The 15,713-nt window shown below is 39.3% G+C and overlaps 2 protein-coding genes across 5 annotated transcripts in view; both read left to right on the forward strand.

The window, feature by feature from the left end:
• Positions 1-15,713, forward strand: part of LOC125878864 (uncharacterized) — a 489,748-nt gene that overhangs the window by 393,094 nt on the left and 80,941 nt on the right. The window lies entirely within an intron of this gene.
• Positions 1-15,713, forward strand: part of rbfox1 (RNA binding fox-1 homolog 1) — a 567,561-nt gene that overhangs the window by 143,929 nt on the left and 407,919 nt on the right. The window lies entirely within an intron of this gene.

The raw sequence follows: 15,713 nt of genomic DNA on the forward strand, positions 1-15,713 counted from the left end.
CGCCCTTTAGAGCAGACCCACTTCTTATGCCTTGTCTGTATGAGGCACGATATGTAGTATTTCCTCTGTGAAAATGTATTTCTTTCTGCCATTGAGTTCTGTCCACCAGTGATGAATTGGGTTAAATACAGTTGGAAATGAAAAGAAGATGTTTGTCCATCATTTGAGTGTCTTGTTCCCCAGATGCTGGTGTCATCTACATATTTCTGCTGTCTTGCCCTGGGTGCTATCCAGCAGAATACATTAGAATAGCAAAATATTAAAAAGTATTGATTTTGTCATTTATAAAATGCTGAAGTCATGTATTGATTGCTGGCTGTGTCGCAGAGTGCAGAGAGTCGCTGGCTCGCTTTAGCTGCTTCACTTTTGGTAAAGCAGCAGTATTTCCTGTGTCAGAGGGGTGTGTTACGGCTCTGTTCCCCGGCTCTCACGGTGGGTTTTACAGCATCACTTCCAATAAAACTGCTGAAGCTGTACTTACTTTAGAATCTAGACATGCAATTAATGTTATTGCCAATTGTCTAACAGTCACAGAATTATTCAAATGTTGGGTTAGAGGAATCAAACAGCTGGGAGAAGTGTAATGTGGTAAAGAAGCGTTTACTGTTATGGTGGTTATATATTGGGAGCACAGCTGTAATTGACACAAGCATGAAAACATGACAGGGAAGGTTGTTACTTAAAAATTAGGTCAAAGACAAGAAATTTACTTGTAAAAATAAATAGTAGTAGGTGGAGGGACTTTTCACTTTTCAGCTACAGGAAACCTAAAAAATGTGAATTTGTAACAAAAGTGATATTAAATGGATAGTTTGGTTCTTTTGAAGCGGCATTGTATGATGAACTCATCCATAGTCAGTGTTTTACATATAATAGATGTCACTCAGCACGCCTCCAGTTGGAGAAGTAGGCTGGAGTCAGCAAACAAAAGTAGTAGCCCCCTAAAAAAGTCCTATGTAGAAAAAAAAAAAGGTTAACCTATCTCTTTAAGTGTATGCTATATTTAGAATATTTTCACTGCCCTACCTTACTGTCAGACAGTGATTTCCAACATGGAACTGAAGCTGTTTTATTGCGCTCTTCCAGACCAGATTCCATTGAGAAAAATAGTGATTTAACATCGCTAAACACAGGAGCTGCTGGTTTACTGCTGCCTTAGTCAGTTATTGTGTGATTTTGGCGTTTAAAAGAGTTAGTTCAGATTTACCTATGTCACACAATAATACTAATGATCTAACTGATTGAATCAGCAGAAGACCAGGGGCTTCCAGTGTTCAATGAATCCGGTTTTACGTCTGGAACCTCCCATTTACAAAGGGCGTGAGGCACACCCTCATTGGGGATTTGGCTCAGATTTTGGAGTTACTCTGTTATCCCGAAGCCTCCTTAAGGAATCTGACCTGATCTGAGTGGGAGCCTCTTGCTACCACATGCCCTTGCTGACGTCAACTTTGAACCTTGGACCTTCCACATGGAAGACAAGAGCTCTAACCACTACACTAGGGAGGCCCCACACTTGTCTTCTGTGGCGAAGGTCCAGGACACTGTGTTCAGTGAGCCAAAATTAAATTAAAGCGGTGAAAATACTGCCAATATCACCTACACTTAAACTGATACAGATTTTTTTTTTAAGTGTGGCTTTTTTTAGGTTGCTAAAATATGTTTTGCTTCTGCCGATCCCCACCAGTACATTGCTTATACAGTGTTTAATTTACCTTGTGTAACTTGGTGCAACTTAACCAAACATCTATTTCTGTTCATATTTTGTTGTTTTCCCTTCATATATAGCCTAGTTGTTTATGTGTACATTACTTTTGGGGAGCTTTTATTTTGTTAAATGTATTTCGTCACTTCCCATATATATGTGCCTTCCTCCTCAATCTGCTAGCTGCTGTGCTGGGAAGAGGTAAGACCATATTGCTGCTGTTAATAACATGTTAAAACAGTGAAAACACAATGCATAGGTTAAACTGTATGTGTGTAGATAACACACAATGTCCTCTAGTTTTATAATGTTTATTTCACTTTGTAAAAGGACTTTAATTGAGTACAATACTTAGATGAAGCACGCTAGATTTTGCCGATCCCAAAGTATGGTATTGGGGGGGCAGACATAGTTTCCCATGCGGTTTACTTTTGTCTCCCTCTCTCACTCAAGGTGTCAGTGTTTCAAAACATTCTCACTCCAACCTTGTTACTTATCGACATTTTGTCATGGACTTTCCACATTGAGATATGATGTGCAAGGTACCCTTGGTGCGTTGGTTGTTGGCATTCTGGGACACAGTGTCAAGTTGTCCCTGTTACATGCATTGTCTGTTTTCAAAATACACCACAACATACGCAAGTGGTTGGTTTGAGTAAAAGAAAGACCAAGGTTTGCTTTATAATCTAACAGGAAGTGAATACTGGCCTCCCGAGTGAAAATCAGTGGTTGTTGGACCCATCCAGCACCTCTCCCGCCTGCCCGACACTGACTTCCGCTGCCTTAACTTTCATTTTTGTCCTGCCGCGTTTCCCCCTGGTGGCGTTAACCAATAGTGGCGATCAGTTGTGTATCATGCCGATTTGAAAGTATGGAAATCACTGACAACTCCAGAGTGAGACTCGGCTGGATGTTTAAGCACAAGCAAGAAGTTGCTGTACTGATGGAAGAAGGTGCAGGAGGTGTTCCAGTTGAAATTTCCGACTAGAAACTCTTCTTCCCACTGGGAAAACTTTCAGCTGGAACTCTTTGTACTTGTTCCCAGTACAAAGAGAATGCACAATTTGCGTCCGTGTTGGCACTCCTTTTGCACTCCAAACTTGGAGTGTGCCGACTGACAGGGAAGGTGTTGCTTCTAGTGGGCTGTAGGTCTCATCTCTGACCTTCACCACAGTACACCATGCAGATTTACTGTTTGGGGCCTTATTGTTTGCGTCCTACAGAAGGCTTTTTGCCTTCACTTTCACTTTTAGTTCTAAAGCCTCAAAAATAGCTTTCAGCTGAGTATCACACATTGCAGCAAAACTGTAGGAAGCCATCTTTTGATTTTTTGGCTTCTAAATCCAATCAGTCAAATCAGTGTTCTGGGAGAGGAGCCAGGGTGGAATGACCACTGAGCGCTTCACTTTCTGCAACAGAAGAAGAGGAAGGGACAACAGAAGCTTAGTGGAATGACGAGAGGGAGTCTGTGGATGAGTTGCTTAAATTTACCAGAGGAAAAAAATCCTCATAAGCAACCAGTTTTTTTTTTCATGCCACAACCTTGGTCAGTCTGTTGTATGTTGAATTTAAGTCATAAATGAGAGAATTTGGAGCAGCAACTGAGATGACCTCCCGAGATAAATATAAGCTTGTGTATGTGTGTGAGAGACAGAGGGACGGAGAGACAGACTGACAGATTGACTGAGACCTTTTAAGGACCAGATACAATGCACTTCACCGTTAGCAGAAAATGGACTTCCCATTGTCATTGAAAAACAGCTGTCAGCATCTTTTTTTTATCCCCTCAGGACTGAGTGCACTAAAATAATTCAGCTGTCAAAATGTTGAATGTTAAGTCTGCGAGATGTACCTATTTAAAAATTGTTCCCCTTTGCCTAAAATGAAGTGTTACACCAACACACCGCAGTTATTTCTTACTGAATACACACTTTTTAAAGTGACACTTGACACTCACCTGTTCCTCTAACTGATGTTTACTGAGTTTGAAAACTGCACTTTAAATTGAACCTCAAAACATTTTTTTTTTTATCAGTAGTATCTTCCATGCCAATGGGTGATCAATGACTAACAGTACCTTCACTACTAATAATGCTCAAATGCCCAGATTAGACTCAGTTACTTTTTTTTTTTTTTTTTTTTTTTTTTTGAGTACAGGGCATTCTATTTTGTCCAAATAGATGATCATCGATTCAAAACTTATTTTTGTGACTTGACTGTCTACATGTTGGACCCCAACCAATGATAACTTTCCTTCTCTCTTGACATGTGTAACATCCAATTTTTAACATGAAATCTGCAACAAAAGACTGTGTAAAATAATGGACATTGCAACCGTTACCTCATCCATCGGTTTGTGGACTCCTGTTCTGAAGACTCAAGAAGAGGTTTGCATTTTGGCTGTCACCATCTTGGTTTAATGGAGCTACAAGTGACTATAACACTGACTGCTAGCTTAGCACTGTGCATGTAGCCTACTGCTACTGTTACTTGTGATTTGCTAATGCTATTTTTTGCTAGCCAAAAACAGACTTAAAACCATAAAACAAGCTTACCTTAAAAACCAAATATCAGACACCTTAGCAGTTGTTGTAGTACAACCAAATGCTGCACCTACGCGTATAGTAGCGACTTGTCAATGGACAGCACCCACCTGTCACTCAAAACCTTAATAACATTTAAACAGCTGATCTATGAAAAAAAACAACAACAAAAAAAACCAATAGAGACCAAAACCCTATAATGGCTGATTAGAACAAAGAGGTAACACAAAGATAAACACTACCACCTGAGCTACAATTAAGACAGTTTCACAGTTAAACCATTTTAACAGTTCACCAAAAGCACCAACAAACTAACATACTTAAAAAGAAACCAAATTTCTAAACTAGAAATCCCAATTTAATTTTCAATATAGTCTGATCTCAACATAAGCAAAACAAAACATCAAAATTTGTCATTTGTCTATGCCATGTCAGTGCTCTTTGCCCGATAACCCTATCAACAGGACAATGTATAATAATACAAATCACCACTGGAAAAATAAATCCCCTTTTATAAGCTGAAAAAGGTTTATGTCTGGTCATGTTTGGTAAGGCTTAGGCACAAAACTTAGGTGAGATAAGTATCGTGGTTAACGCTGGGGTAGGCAGTTTTATTTTGGCAGCATTGGGTAAACATTCCATAATAATATTTGAGCATATTGTAATTCAGATGCACGAAAACTAGACTTTTGCACCTCCTCTTAACTCTGTTACAGGCTTAGAAAATGTAGTCCATGACAGGAGACTTAATCTAATAACATTCCATTACAGAGAGAAGATGTTCCTATTGGCTGTTCTACAAATGCAGATGTGCTCGCACTTCGCTTCAGATGGGGAAAGCCTGGTGTAATGGTGGAAAATCCTGCAGGGAAAGTTCCTATTCCAGCATTGGCAACAAAGCAACCCAAAAAAGGAAGGCTTATCAAAAGGTCGAGAAGACAGTCTGACAATAACTTAAATGAAACACATGTCAGTATTAGGCAAAGCGTTTCAAAGATGGAAATGAACTGTTGCTAATGGTTTAGCCTTCTGCTAATTGGAGTCAAAGGCTCGTGGCTACAGCTTTGAGTTCACGTCTATGTAGCTAACGTTAGTTAGAGTCTCGAATTACTTTGCGTCCTCCACCTCACTCCCCCGCCACAAAAGACCACCACCACCAGAGGAGAGCAGGCAGCAGCTAAACAGCCACTGCATGTTCTCGCTAAATAATGACAAAAAGGACAAAATTTTGATGTCATTCAACAAATAATATGATAATCAAAAAATAAATTTGACAGAATTTCAAATTCTGTTCACATGTAAACCATTGCAGGTAGTTGAAATAAGTACACCTTCAAACATCAGTTTTTGAGTTACTGAGCAATCAATCTTTGTAAAATATAAATTACAGACAACTCTATGTTGCCTAGATGAAGTCCAAAGATTTTTCTTGTCAATTTAATTTGTGACAGTAGTTCGAGTTCTGTCTTTACATGATACTCTGGTTAATGTCGAAGTCACAGTGTAAACCCTTACTTGGCAGGTAGCTCAATAAGATCATGGCTTGCTGTCAGTACCCAGGGTTGTGAGTTTGAGCCCTGGGTGGTCCAGAATATAGATGCTAATGCCTACTCAGGCATTGTGCTGTGTAAATTTCTAAGATATTTTTAATTTAAGAAGTTTTAATTAGTTATGGTCTGGGCAGTTCTGCTGACAGATGCTACTGTATTTCTACTTTGTCTACTCCCTTTCCTGCGTCTTCCTCTACCTATTTAAAATGCCTGGCCCTGACTCACCACTGCACAGCAGCTGTTGCATTTATTAATTAATTGATAAATGCAGCAGCTGTTACAATTATCGATTAATTAATTAATCAATTTATTATTATTATTATTATTATTATTATTATTATTATTATTATTTTATTGGTAGCAGCATTGGTAGGACTTGTATTAGCATTAGCATACATTTATTTGATTTTTATTTTAAATTATTTTTTCCTTGTTTATTTATTTTGTTTATTTCCTTTCCCATGCTCTCCCTTATTTCACCCCCCTCCTTTTTTCAGAATGACAACAACAGCTAATATAACCTTGTTTTCTAATTCCCTGACGAAATTGTTCACTGTTCTTGTCTTCCTCCTGTCACTGTGTTAGTGTTTTGTTTGCATTTTTTTCTTCTTAAAAACAGTTAAGGTTAGAAACTTTAACTTTGATGTATGTATTGCTGAAGCAATAAAGAGCCCAATTGTTCAGTTTCTTCAAGCCTCTTATTGCCAGGTGATGTCTGTTATGCTGCCTGTGTAAACTGACACTGCAAAAAAGTATTTTGGAGCAGCAGTTACACAGTTGATTGTGCTGTGATATGAATCAAAATCCATAATGCTGATCTGCTTGGTGTACTCTTGTCCAAGGGCCACACTGAGCTAAGGCAAGTTGTTTTTCTTTGATTGATTTCATTAAATGATGAAAGCTTGTCCACTGAAACCATATCAATGTGTTTGGTAGTTTGTTTTCATCTTAGATGTCAGGCAGATCTGAAACCAGTGTTATGACCAGGAGCTGACTAAAGCTTCAGAGAGGCACGATGTTATCACACAGCCCTGATAATGACTTCTGTTCTTTTTGTTCTATATCTCTACTTCTTGCAAGGATCTGGTCGTGCCCCCTATTCAACCTCTGATTTAGTTTCATATAAAAGTAAAATTGGCTAAATCCATCTTTGTTTCTCTTATTGTTGACCACTAAACATCATGTGAATGTCACTATGAATTATTTACCAGGCTCTGCCTGAGTTAGCTATCAGTGTCAATAAGCATCAGTGCATGAGTTGTTAACAAGTCACTATGTGTAGTTTTTTTGTGTATAATAAACAGTGATGGCAGTGAAGTGCAACATACTATTTTGTCAGTCATATAAGAAAATGCTATCATATATTAAAGAAATTACTTTTTTTTATTATTATCCCGATAGTCATCCTCATCACTTTAATGTGACACTGAGAGAAGGGGGGGCAGCATTCAAAAGACACTAAACTGCCCTCTTGGCTGGTTAAAACATGATATACTGCCCTCTTGGGTGGTAAAAACGCATGCTAAAGTGCCCTCCAGGTTGGCAAAACACACTAAACTGCCTTCTTGGGTGAAGAAAACACACTACACTCCAGAAGACTATTACGACCAAGAAATACTATGAAACATTACTGTTGCAATGACTTTTATGTTGGGACCTTTTTTGATCTATATTGAGCCAGAACTATATTTCACAGAACCAGTTTGGATTATCTGGTGCTAATATGGTGTTAACATGCACTAGAATACAGGAAATGGCATCTACTTAATTGAAAATGTTCGGGGGGAGGACCCCCAGACCCCCCCAGTGATTTATTTCCTTCATATATCTATGTCTCTGTGTGTTCTTCACAGTCCAATGTTGAATCTACACAGTTCCCGTGGATGCTGATCCTAACTGCAAACTAACTTCGGTAGTCTGTCTAGTTAGTCTGTTGTAAGGCTATATAATGTGCCATTTGTATAACATTTGTATTTGTATATAAACATGTCTAAAGTGCCCTCGAAAACACACGGAACTTAGCGCCCTCTTCAGTGGCGAGAACGTGCTGTATGTGCCCTTTTTTTTCTTTTTGCCCCTGCCCTTCAAAAAGTCTGTGTACGCCACTGTCTACTGACATATACTCTAAAAAAGAATCCACTGGTTCAGCTTAAAAAACAGGGTAGCAATTTACATGCATTTTTAGATTAATTCCAACTCTGGCCTTATAGAATAAATTCTATAGTCTTTTATAATCTGACAAGGTCAATTAGTTGAGTATGACCAACAGGATTTACTTTGACCTAAAAAAACCTAATTAAGTTGAATCCACTTAACATTTATGCAAAAGTTGTGTTGAAATACATAATTGTCAAAGTATTTTATTTAAGATGTTCTAACTTATTTATTTTACTTCCATCCTTCTCAAAAGTGTAAAAAATGTTTTTAATTTTGACCAACGTATTAAAATAAGTGAAGTTAACTAACTTCAGTTGACTAAAACAAGTTAATGAAATAAACAATTTTTTTTTTTTTTTATGGCAAAAAACTGTATTTAAAGTGTTATCCACCAACCCATCAATCTTTTTAGAGTGTAGGTACTCTTGAGGTGAAAAGTTAGGATGCATTTACACCTTTTTGAACATCTGGTTAGAATACATCTTTAGGTAGTTTGTGACCCGTTATGAATTTCAGCAATTGTGCCCTGCAGGTCAGAACCAAACAACATTTCGGAAAACACAACAATATATCAGAAAACAGAACACTTCAAAAGACACAACATTTCAGGAAACACAGTGAAATTTCAGAATACACAGTAACATCAGACAACACTGAAAGAACACAACAAGACTTTACAAAAATCAACATTTCACAAAGCACAGCATATAAGAAACACAATATTTCACAAAACAACGTTTCTGAAGACACAGCATTTCACAAAACAAAACATTCTAGAGAACACGTCATTTCACATGACACAGCAATTCAGAAAACATAACATTTCAAATAATTTCATTCATTTCACTGAGTAATTCTTATCAGTTAGGAAGAGGATAGAAAGAGAGACGTGCATCAGGTCCAGGAGGCACCACAGTCCAAAGGGTACAAGGAATGGATGATAAGAATTCTACCCCAGGACAGACACTGTTAACACTGACCACAAGAAACCTTTAAATACAATGACTTTGTCAAACTACTGTTTCCACATTTCATTCAGATTTCAATTTGTCTCTAAGACCCCATTTATGCTGATCTGACTTAAACAAAGTGATTTGTGAATATATCTAAAGGTGTAAATGCATACGCCTTTTCAAGATGCATACATAGTTTTACACTTCCCAACTGTGACAACATCAGTTAGCGGTTTGTAGAAATTCCCAATTACATGGTCTGTCTTGTGTGATAATTGCAGCTAAAGTTACACTGAATCTAGCAGTCCAGAAAAGCCCCTCAAATTTAACAAATGGGATAAAATAGAGCACGACATACTGCTTTAATGTAATCTGACCCCCGATCTATGGTGGCCCTGAAAGCTCAATTGCAATTTAAGAGAACACATGCAAATTAACAAAACACAACTGAAAGAAGCTTATCAAAAAAAATAATGCCATCATTGCCAATATGTGATGTAAAATATTATATAAACCTTCTTTAGAGTCGCAGTGATTGGTTTTTGGTCATGTTTTCCCACTTTGCAACATTTTTTCTCAATACTGCACATACTGTCAAATTGCTGTCATCTACATCTAGTTTCTTTTGTCCATTTGCATGTGTTACACTATGTTGAGCACTCAGGGCCACCATACTGATCGGTCTGACCACTGAATGATCTTTGTGGGTGAGTGATAGGGGTGTGAGGGTACACAGAAGTAACGCTTCATTTCACACCTGAACCATGTTTGGTGCAGCAGGGAAACAAACAAATGAATAAGGATTTATTTATTTTCATTCATTTTGAACAGACTGTAGTGCAACTGCAGTGTTATGTAGTATTTTGCACACTGGAAACACTGGCATACTGTTGTCAGCATTTCTGTATTAAAATGTAAGAACACTGAACAAAAACTTTGCCAAAAGGCAACAGGGCACATTAGGCCGTAAAACTGAAAAACATGGCTTATGCCATGAAACTTACAAATATAAAATGAATAGAATAATAAAAACTAAAACTGCATTAGGAGGAGTACCACTGTGGCTATATTTAACTTTACCTATCCACATACCCAACAATGTAAGAGCAGCAAAAAATAATGACCTGGGTCATAACACCTCCCCTCCTGAAACTTAAACATTTACCCCTAGAAAAAAATGTTTGATTCAAGACTTAGACAGAGCATCAGCCATTACATTATCGGGACCCTTCTTACTGTGAATATCAATATCAAAGCTTGAAGCAACAAAGACCAGCGCATGAGGCGTTGGTTACGATTCTGCATCTGAATCTGGAACACGAGAGGACTGTGATCAGAGAAAACGATGGTTGGCACAGGGCTGGACCCAAGATACACTTCAAAATGTTGTAGTGCCAAAAGCAAGGCCAAAGCCTCTTTTTCAATAGTGCTATAGTGAAGCTGGTGTTTTTCGAACATTTTGGAAAAGTAACAGATCGGATGATCAATGCCACGCTCATACCCCTGCAGAAACAAGGCACCCACCCCAAAGGCACTGGCATCTACTTTTAGTTTAAAGGGCTGTGTCAAGTTTTGGGTGGTGAGCACAAGGGCACTGCAGAGGAGAGCTTTGGCAGCTTTAAATGCCAACTGACAGTTTTCTGACCACTGGAACGGAGTTTTGGGGCTGACTAAGCTCATCACTGGAGCCACCACATCAGAAAAGTGTTTAAACAATGAACAATAATATCCAGCCATCCCCAGAAAACGATGGACTTCACGTCACATTCGGGGAGCTGGGAACCTTGCCCTACTTTTTAACCCAAGTAGGTAACACCAGTCTTCAAAAACTCACAGTTGGCTTGATTGTACAGGAACGCAGGAGATCAAAAATGTCATGGAGGGTTTTCAAATGGTCAGTCCATGAGTAGGCCACAAAACTATCCAAGTAAACCTCACAGTAATTAACACCGCACATAACTGTGTTCATCAACCGTTGGAGCGTTTCGCAAACGGAATGACATAACTGTGTATTGCAGAAAGTGATCAGGAGTGACAAAAGCACTAATTTCAGAGGCACGCTGTGTTAATGGAACCTACCAATAGCCTTTAAGGAGGTCTAGTTTGGTGACATACTTGGCAGATCCCACACAATCAACACAGTCCTCCATGCATGGAGGTGGGAACGAATCAGGTCTTGTAGTAATAATAATAATAATAATAATAATAATAATAATAATAATAATATGTTTCATTTGAAAAGCGCATTTCAAAACACTCAAGGTCACTGTAGAATAGTAAACAAAGTAGTAAATAACAAGGAGAGAAGGAATAATACAGGAAAAAAACAACAACTCAGGAAATAAATGTAAAGTGCAATCATAGAGAGTATGCTAATTTGAACAGGTGAGTTTTGAGTCTAGATTTAAACAGCAGAAGAGAATCAGTGTTGCGGATGTCAGGTGGGAGTGAGTTCCAGAGTTGAGGAGCAGAGCAGCAGAAAGCTCTGCTCCCTATGGTGCTGAGGCGGGCGGAGGGGACAGAGAGGTGGTTGGCGCAAGATGCAATCTCTTTCTGAAGTCCAAAATGTTTTTGATAGAGCTGGATTTATCCAAGAGCCAGCTCACATGCAACAGACGCAACGTGCTGCACACAGTGTGGCCAAAAACCAAGTGGGCTGGACTGAAGGTGGGGTGGGTCCAAGTTTAGCACAGCAGAGTCAGAAACACCCCGGTTAGGTTTTCAGTTACCTCGGGAGACTGGAAAAACTTTTCCGTGAGCCAAATCCTTATCTTAGGATAAGGATCAATATCGGCAATTAGTAACTCAGGACGCACAGCAATTAAGAATTTACCTGACACAATTCTGGATGACAGCTGAATGGAATGCAAAGGTGCGCATATTACGCTCATTGTGACACCCCATACCAGAGCATCTGCATCACAGTAAGACCGAGCCGAAAAGGGTAACACACTGCCACGAAGAATGGATTTTTAGGCACCAGTATCCTTTAGAATGAGGATGAGGATACGCTTTTCCTCACCCATCAACGAAACATAACCTTCAGTAACAAATGGTTTTAAATCCTCATCAATTTTATCTTTTTCTGTTTCTGCCTAAGTCATGTTTTGCATAGAGGGTGGTTTGGTTTGAATTAATCCAGTTGGAGACGCTATTTTTGGTTTGCTCTTTTCTTTTTAGAGTGGGTCAGTCCATAGGGACTCCACCATTTGTCAAAAAGTGCACCTTTCTCCCTTGCAAACTCAACTCCTGGACCTGTTGCACCTCTAGTTGGCATTTTTTTTCACAATTTCTAAATTTGTGCTTGTATGCCTCTGGCACTAATTCACAAGCATGAAGGACAGTGGTTTTCAGACTTTAATGATTTAGGCTTTCTTCAACTGTCAAGTACACAATTATTGGGCTTTTCCCACCAATTTGCACTGCAGCAAAAGAGGCCACACACTCTTGAGCCAATGCAGTGTAGCAGCAGGTCCTCCCAGCTCAACTCCACCTGTGGGAGCAGGCTCACCAAACAGACCCCTGTTATTCAGCATAATACACAGGGGCTCTTTTAACTCTTGTTTCTTTGCATTTCTTGGCACCTGCACATCAAAACAATTTGCAAGACTAGATCAGCCTTTTTACATTTACTGTATCTATTTTTTTCACAGTTGGATCAGTAATGAAATCATCTAATTTTGCCACCACCACAAAAGAAAAAAGTGCCAACCAGGAAAGCAGATATTAAGAGGAAAAAAGGAATCAAACTTATCCGACACAACAACAACAACAACAACAACAACAGACAAAAGAAAGAATGAAAGAGCCCCCAGTTCATGTTATGTCCCTGGTCTAGGGGAACCTAGACATAACATGCCGTGACTCCCTAGTCTTCCTTCTCCCAAGGAAGGCCAATTAGACAGTATTTTAAACAAAGTTAGCAGTTTATTTGGCTTCAGAAGTGAGCAGTGCCCAAAACAACAAAAATATAGTCATGCTCCCTGAACTTAACCAGCAAAACTAATGTGAAACAAAAGACAATTTTTGAACCTAAACTTCTAACATTCAAAACAAGAGAAAAGAACATGGCATGCATGGCATGCTTAAAGTGCCCTATTTACAGTGTTCAAACAAAAGAGTACAAGAAAACCTACTAATAATTCTTAAAAGTAAATGGTTAAACACAAACTCAACTCACCTAATCAAAACTGACCAAATAACTTTGCTAAATGACAAAGTTATCATATTATTCTCAGCAGTTTACCAAAATCAGCCTGCACGTACTCACAAATAATTTCACAGTCTGAGGTCTGGCTCTGTTGGTAGTGGAAGTGGAAGTGAAAAGGAAGGAAAAGCTTCTATCAGCTGATAGTTTAAAAATCTTCTGTCTTGCAGTGGACCAATCCAGTGACAGCAATCCCTTCAGACAGCCCAATGAGCGCACTGTGTCCAATTATCAGTGACCCTATGCATCAAATAGCGACGCTCCAGGTACCCCTCTAGCGTCAGTTTTGAACCTGTTAGTTTCCATGTCAGTTTCTGCTCGTTAAATCCTACAGTGTCCTTCACAGTGAACGTTTGTCTTCACATGAAATGCAGGTTTTGCTGATTAATCTGCTTAAGGTTCATGCAGAAACCTTACTTGTTCAGGTTTACAAAAACAATCATGGTTTAAATTATTATATTTGTAACAGTAACTTAACAAGCCATGTGACTACTATGTCACGTGGTGTCACTATGGAGCATGGTTGAAAAACTCAAGCTGACATTTAGTTTTACATGGGACATGAACAGCAGTCCTTTGGGTGAAGGTCCTGTGTGTGTTTGACTCATCTATCACCCCTCTTTCTCACCCTACTTAGTGTTTCTCACTCTTCCATGTACATTATTGCTGTCAGTGGTAAGGATGTCAGTTTTGGTTAATTATACTTTCGAAAGACCGACACCCATTGACCTGTAACTAACTGGTTAATTTTAAGAAAAGAAAAAGATGTGAAATAAAATAGGCTTTTCCCTTTAGTCTGGCACTCTTTTGACACTGAGCTTTAGCACTTCATTTCAAAGCACTATCCATTTAGAGGTGAAATTTTAATGTTTTGCGATATACATGTTTGGCCTTTTATTTTATGGAGCTAATGTTAGTTAGTAAGCGTCGCTGTTAATTAAGTACAGCTGGTCCCAGTGGCAGAAAGTGTTGATGTAAAAACATTGCTTGCTGGCTCTTACCAGACCTCAGAGGTGCCCTGTGCATTCACTGAAAATTAAGCTATAGACCAACATGTGTAACCACCCAAAAATATTCAGGTTATCTGGTTAGCCATCCTCATCTTCTACATAATGCTCTCTCTCTGTTCCACTGTTGTAGATAACCAAGACTCACAAGAGGTTTTCCAGCTTTGGCATTTTGTTTGCACTAGTTGCACACCATAGTGTGACTGACTTACATGCCAATTACCTTGTTGTGTCAATCACAGCACATGTTGCTAATGGAATATGGCTAGAAGTTTGTGGGCAGAACTTGTGCTTGTGAACTTTGGGCCCATGTGCATCAATCTACATACTATGTACTCTGCATGAACCGCACCCTGACCCTCAGCTCGGCACAAATACATAAACCTTTACAGCCCAAATGAGAGAACTTTTATCTGTATGTGAGAGAGAACACTATGAATGAGAGCCACTAAAGACAATAAACATTTGTTTCCATTGCAAAGGATGAATGTGATTCATCCACATGTTTGTGTATCTGTGTATGAGACACTTGAAATAACAAGAGTAAACTGGACCTAGTGCTTCTTAGTTGTATTTACACTTGGCTTGTTTGATGTCAAATAGCTATCTGATCCACCTGAGACACATAAAGTGGTTGAGGGGAAATATAACGATGACTTTTGAGCATAAGCTCCCTGTTTTATGTACGTATCCACACAGGCTTTGTAGTTTACACAAAGGTTGCCTGCTTTTGTCGGGTCGTACGGCTGACAGCCACGTAGCTCAGCAGTATTGTGTGCATCTTCCTGTTCTGAAGTGTGCCATTTAGACCGCATAAAAATAAAACTGCAGCACGCAGCTTTCATTTATCTGGAAGGGAAATGAAGCTCAAAGCCAACATTACATAAGGTGTTAATATTAACATTGCTATTGTGAGGAACGTGTGTGGGTGGGAATGATAATGCAGCTCCTGTCACTGTGGTGTAATGGAAGCCAAACACTGACACACACATGCACACGCACGCACGCATGCACGCACACACACACACACACACACTGCTATCTATCCCAGAGCTGATGTTAATCAGTAAATAGTAGGTCATTTTCCCAGGGAAAAAAAAAAAAAAAACGCTTTTAATGCTTACAACTCTTCTTTAGCACACACACACACACACACACACACACACACACACACACACACACACACTAGCTCTCTCTCTGATGGTGTTAAACTGCAGAGAATAGGCCTGGAGGTGCAGCTGATCACAGTGGTCCTGATAAGGCCTAACAGAGTGTATCAATTGCCTGCATCTTGCCTTCATCCCTTTGTGGAGTAGGAGGCAGGGGTGGTGGGGGTTTACACCCCCAGCAGCACTTTGGCAAATGAAGCTTCTGACTTTCTCTCTGTAGCTAATCAATTAGCAGCCTCCTCCTCTCCCGCCTGTCTTCTTCCTCCCTGTCTCCCTTTCTTTGCCTCTTTTTGTCTTCTGTTCCGAGTGTTTAATCAAACATGATCATTATTACATTACACTTCCCGTGCTTTTGTGGCACTTTGGATGACAATACAGCCTGGCAATGAAAGATAAACCCCCGTCTGTAAATTAATCCAAAC

The sequence above is a fragment of the Epinephelus fuscoguttatus genome, linkage group LG19, assembly GCF_011397635.1.
Source record: "Epinephelus fuscoguttatus linkage group LG19, E.fuscoguttatus.final_Chr_v1".
Classification (NCBI taxonomy): Eukaryota; Metazoa; Chordata; class Actinopteri; order Perciformes; family Serranidae; genus Epinephelus; species Epinephelus fuscoguttatus.